This window comes from Achroia grisella, unplaced genomic scaffold, assembly GCF_030625045.1.
Source record: "Achroia grisella isolate CSIRO2021 unplaced genomic scaffold, CSIRO_AGI_Agris_v1 utg413, whole genome shotgun sequence".
NCBI lineage: Eukaryota > Metazoa > Arthropoda > Insecta > Lepidoptera > Pyralidae > Achroia > Achroia grisella.
The window spans coordinates 1304073-1310468 of NW_026712846.1; the positions used below are offsets into that span (position 1 = coordinate 1304073).

The window sequence follows — 6396 nt, forward strand, 5'->3', positions numbered from 1 at the left end:
GTGGTAAGTACCATGTCCGTGGCGAGACACTGCAATCTTCCAACTCTCTGGCATAATCATTTTGTAATAAATGATTAACACGTTCGACATACCTGTTACCATATTCCGTATTTAACATAATTTTCTTTTCTATACCTTTTAATCTGCGTACAGCGTTAGGGAAGCTATTTGGCATCCTGCAGCTTTCATCTTTCCATGGTAGCCCAACCTCCCACCTGCCGTTGATGAGTGTAGCAGTTTGCTCCATCACTGTCAGGGCACGGATATCATCAGCATTCTCCCGTGGCTTACCTCTATGGACTCGATGGTGAATGACCGTCGCACCTCGTCATGGATGTCTCGTAACATGCGCTCGCTCTCGTCGACTGGTAAGCTGTGTAACTCAGAGATAAGGAGGGTCGAGTGGGACGATTGTTTATGTTCCGGTATACCTAAACAACCATGTATAAAGTGCGTGTAGCGACGGGTTCATTCTTATTACCTAAACTAGTTTGCAAAGGAATTAACAAATGATAATTATCCTGCCCTAATAGTATTTCAGGTTTCAATTTTTTTATACACAATTCATTTTTAATTTTACGCAAATTTTTATACAAGTTGTAATTAACAGTAGATAAATCTTGTATAAAATCTAAATTATTTATGGTACGAGCTTTTACAGTATACACATCATTATTATCATATGAATTTACAGAGAAAATATCAAAGGTTACAACAGTAGTGTTACATAAATTTAATTATTCCATGCACCACACATACGTAATGTGTCGCTGGGGCCGCTCAGTCCCGCGCGGTTAGCGAGATCGGTAGCTATGAGCGACACAGTTGAACCGTCATCAAGTAAGGCGGTGGTATTAATAACACCGTATGGTCCACGAATTTTTACCGGCACTACTTTTAATAACACTTGTTGATTATTTACGTTAATATGGGTCACAGTTTCACTCACGGGTGGACATTCGTTCACTTGTTCGGCGGTGACGTTGCTAGTCCTGCACCCGGTGGGTACGGGGTTGCAGAAGCCGGTGGTGCGCTCCGCCGCAGCCATCTTTATCGCAGGCGGGCGCCGGACATGTTTCGCGCTCATGACTTGACAGTAAACACTTGTAACAAAGATTGTTACGCTTAATGTATCGCCATCTATCTTTTCTTAGCGCTTTTTTAAACTGCGTACATTTTGTTAAATCGTGTCTTGAAACACGACAGTATTGACACTTTCATTTACTAAAACAGAAATCTGCTACTTATATTATTATCATAATTTTTATATTTATCGCTGCGTGCATTTATTAAGCATAAGTTAGATGTTGTGGAAATTTTTACTGCTTCTTGAGTTAGAAATTCGGATAATAATTCTAATCTAGATTTCTTTCTTTCTAGTAACAGTGTGTAACTATAATCTGACCACTTAGATACAAGAACAGTTGGCATCTTAGATAATAATAATGTAAATGCATCTATACCTTGTAAATATTCCTGGCGGCCGACGGCTCGTGTTGCTTCCACGAAATTCTGCACTTTCACAGCAAAGTACACTATGTCCTTTTGATATTCTTGTGACACTGGATGTAACTTTTTTAATTCTTGTATCAAGCGTGATATAATTATATCTGGATTACCGAACCTTAGTTCCAGTGTCGCCATTAATTTATCAGAGTTACTGATGAGTAAAGCTGATACCGCTTCCTTTGCGGCTCCACGTAGACATTTCCGTAAACGCCATAAATTTTCCTTCGGATTGAAGTTGCAGACTTCAGTCGATTCTTCATAGGCCTGTTTAAATTGCAGCCATTCCATGGGGTCCCCTGAAGTATGGCAAATCCTTCGGCGTGCTCAATCGAGACAATAATTTAGCATTCGAGTTGCTATTCGCAGAGGCGGCGGCCATGTTCTTTAGAGCGCTTGCTAGCATCTGAACTGTAGTACCATTAGTGCCAGAATCTATTGCTGGCGGACACGTGTCACCCTGTTGAAAACCATGATCGTGGGCAAACTGTGTGTTTTCCAATTCTTGCTGGCTGTGTTCGACCCACCTCTCCACATTACTATTAATGTTGGTGCGATTATCCTCTAGGTCTGGACTGTATTCTGCTTCTAAATCAGCTAGGTCTGCTTCCAATTGTTTGTCAATTAATTCCATTTGAATTTTAGCTTTCTTCTGTGCAGCATCGAGTTCTAACTGCTTTTTACGTGCCAGTACAGATGAATACGAAGACTTCGTGGACTTTGCACGCTTCGTTGTAACGGGCGTCGACGGTTGGCATTCTTCTTTACAAACCCGCTTTTGAATTTGTGCTCATAACGGTCACCGTCTTCTCTTCTGTAGGCTTCATATTACTCGGCCGTGGCGTATCTTGATACTGTTCAGAACCAGGATGCTGCTCCGTCTGCATTCCTTATTGCGTGCAGTACTTCGGGTGCCTACCATTTTGTGCGCTGGTGGTGTGCGGTACATAAATCCGGCCGAATGACCAAATGTATGGTATAAAATATGGTAGGTCACGGTGATGGCAAACGAAGACTTTTAAGACAATTGGATTTATTTTCGACACATAAATTTTATAATGTTAATTAGAGATATGACGTGCGGTGTCGATCGCATCTAGGTGCAGACTGCGTGGCGTCTGTTGCGCCGGTTATAAGTTTTTTTGAAAACGACTACGACACCGCACGCAGAGACAATAACATAGACAAACATCATTTTAATTATTTTGTTTTTTAAGGCACAGAACGCGTCGCTTACAATCTTTAATTAAAAAGTTGGAAGCAATCAGAATGAATTTAACCGCGGATCCGCGGCCGCTGTCATCACGACTTATCCAGTTATTAAAGTCAGCCGCCAAGTAGACGAAAGATAATGAAATCCCGATCAAGAGAACTGAGGATACTTAAAGAATTTCTGTTGTGATAAAATCCACATTAATTTTGTTCAATTTAAAACAGATTAAGGCAAAGATCTTGATGGAAGTTTGGTGACGAAATTAAATCTTGGGCTAATAATAAAAAATGTTATTTTGCACAGAATATATTTTTAAAGCGGCCTGATTGTTATTAACCCAGATCAATCAGTTCAAATCCAGCCGACACTAAAAAAACTTTGTGTGTCGATTTGTATTTCTGACAATCCAGTGACCGGAACATCAAAACTGTTACAATATACTGAGTATACTAAGCTTATACATAGGTATATACCTAACTTAGACATCTGTTTAATCTTGACAAAGTCAATGAAAAAGGCGCAGTTAATAAATAATATACATTTCATATGTTTTACATTAGGACAGATGATTACAAGGATAGAGTAAAGATTTTTTATTAAAATTTGCATGGTGCTAATTTATATTTATTTTATACTGTTATATAATAATTCCTTAAAAGGAAATTACGGTTAAAATTAAATAATAGGATACAATAACATCTATCAAGCAATTTAAGCTACATGTGGTATCTGAGTATGCATTTTTTAATACACAGGTAAATAGTGGACGCGACGGTTTGTACATTTGTAGATTGCCATCTGTTTATCAAACAACAATATTTCAAGAATTTATATGATTAATAAATTAATTAATAATACAATTATTAATTATATTTATGCGTATTGAAAATTTTTACATCATTACTAATTGCTTCGCCATTCTATAGCCTATATGATGATATGTATGAATTTATTCTGTGTAAATTTTATAATTATACCTGTAATTATTTTTAGGTGAAACCCAAACAGACGAACTGTTTACACTAAATTAGAATTTTACAATTTTATTACATGTAAAGATATAGATGATCTTAAGTAAACAACTCGGTGAATAAAAAAATACGTATAAAATATGCTTCGAATATTTTTTACCTTTGCCAGCGTACAGAGCTAAGTGTATGAGCTCAGATATTGCAATCGTAAAATAGCTTTAATGTAACAAGTTCAGCGGTACATTCTTACAAGACAGACTTATTGAAGCGTGCCTAGTGCTGGTACATTCTATAAGCTCCCAATGGAATCTAAACGGTAATTGAAATTGAAATTTTGTCGCAGCCAATACATAAAAATGTAACACGTCTATTCTACTGCCTTATTTTGCATTGTGTTCAGTTCATTCGTCACGTTAACAGAAAGCGTTGTAAATTTGTTTAATGTAATTTGAATGGCAAATAATCTGATGGTTACTATAATTCCCCTGATGATATAAACAGCACGGACATCAACCTTATCAAGTGACACCCGTGATACCACGCATGCGTTGTCATTTCAGAGTAAGATACTAAGATGTCATGCATCTTAACCTGTAATTTCACTACCTAATCTGCACTGTCAGAGGTATTTATTATCAAAAAGGGTTTTTACATGATTGACAGATTCAAACTTACTGAGTTTTATAAGTTGGAGTATTAATCCGCTATATGATAAAATGGAGATCCCGCGCTCCATCCAGAATCTATTGAAGAACCCAGAAACTTACAAACCCATTTTCGAGTACGTTATATCAACTTTTCAAGATTTGTAACTTCTGAAGACAATTATTAGAAAAAAAAATATACGAAAATATTACTGAAGACGATGGCTGTATGGGCTGAGTCCTTTTGCCTTTTCCTAAAAAGGGAAAAACTGAACCAAAAAAAAAAAATTAATCCGCTATGCTACATTCGCTTAAGAAAAGATTTTATTCGCTACCTCTTACATCTTGCATTTGCATTTGAAGTGAGTGTCGCCACCTCAGAACGGTATTACGATATGAGTATTCTTTATACAAATTTCATAAAAGTTCACATTTATTGTATATTGCAAGTTCAACTCATTTTAAAATAAGGTGAGCTTGCAAATAAGTTATTGCTGATTTTGTATTAAGATTACATTGAATATTATTTGCGGATGTCAAGAAAGAGATTTCTTTGTATTTTTTTTTGCTGAAACATTAATATAATATTAGAGGATTTTACTCAATTACTGTGATAACATTATCAAATACTGACTTTATTAGTAAGAGTACCTACTATTACCTGAAAATTACATTCACTGAAAAAAAAGTAATTTTATATACCTACTTGTAATGCCAGTTATTTCCAAAAATGCCAAAAACTTCTCTATAGTTACGGAATATTAACTTATCTGTATTTATAGGTTATTAAAAAGCCATAGGTATTTATTAAATTAATATTTAATAATATAAATTATTAGTAATTTATTTAATAAACGGAACATTGTATCAGATCGAGAGGCATAAAACATAATTAAATTGTATACCTAAAATAACAACAATATGATTTTACAGATCAAAATATACGCCAATTAAATTCACAAACTCCCATTAACAAATATTTGTTGAGTAACTGTCTACAACTGCAGAAAGTTCTATACCAGAAAGGATATCTAAAGCAGCATTAGCTGGCTCCTACCAGATTTAGCAGAACAGGGAGAGAAACACGAGGGTTGAAGATGAGTGTTGGTGTACGTCGGCAAAGAGCCCCTTAAAACTACATCCGGGTCACAAGTCCTGGGAACTGTCCAGAATTTCCTTCTCTGCCACACGGTGGGCACCCGTACGGTGATTCCAAGGAATGCAAAGAGTTTGTCTCTCTAGCTGTTACTCGTAAATTTGTCTACTTTTTGAAATAAATGAATGTGGTATGTCCTGTCTCGTAATAATACAATGTAACAATTTATTTTTACGTCAATATTTATTAGGATCCATTCGTAATTGTGAAAAGATTACAAATACTATCTGAATATCATGGTTAATACATAAATGTCAAATTGAAAGGAACATAATTGGAATACACCAGTTCAGATTCTAGCCAGTTTGCAGCAGTCAGCCTAACTGGGCGATAGGGTTGGAAATAGTGATAAAAATACGTGACGAAGTAGCAAGTCCTATATGCATAAATGTTTCTTTAAAATACTTATTTTTAAATAATGTACGTTATGTAAAAAATGTTACACACATTTTTTACATTACATAATATTTGTAAATAATAAAACAGTTGTTGATTTTTTTATATTTTATTTTATTATTTATATACTTCTATATATATAAGCTTTCAACATAACCATCGTTTACCGGGGTTCAACTTATACGCAGATGGGACCGTGTATACACTCAGTTAATAATAAACTTATGATAGTAAATATTAAAAGTTTTTCACCCTTCATGCATTTGATAGTAGGGCTGCTGTGAGGAACATCCCCATGGAACAGGTACCAACTAAAATTGATGTCCGTCCTACTTCTTTCTAAATTGTTATTGTTTTATATTAATAGTTTTAGCAACAAAACTCGACTACCATGTCTACGGAAAAAATATGTCATAATGGATAAGGAAAAAACTTTTGTTTAAATTAAATGAAAAGCTATTTTATTATTTAAATAGTTTTGTTAAATAAATGTTAATAATCAGACTATAA

At 35.2% G+C, this 6396-nt stretch overlaps 1 pseudogene; it reads right to left on the reverse strand.

Moving 5' to 3' along the window:
• Nucleotides 1-431: 431 nt before the first annotated feature.
• Nucleotides 432-1629, reverse strand: LOC131844762 (uncharacterized; annotated as a pseudogene).
• Nucleotides 1630-6396: the final 4767 nt, after the last annotated feature.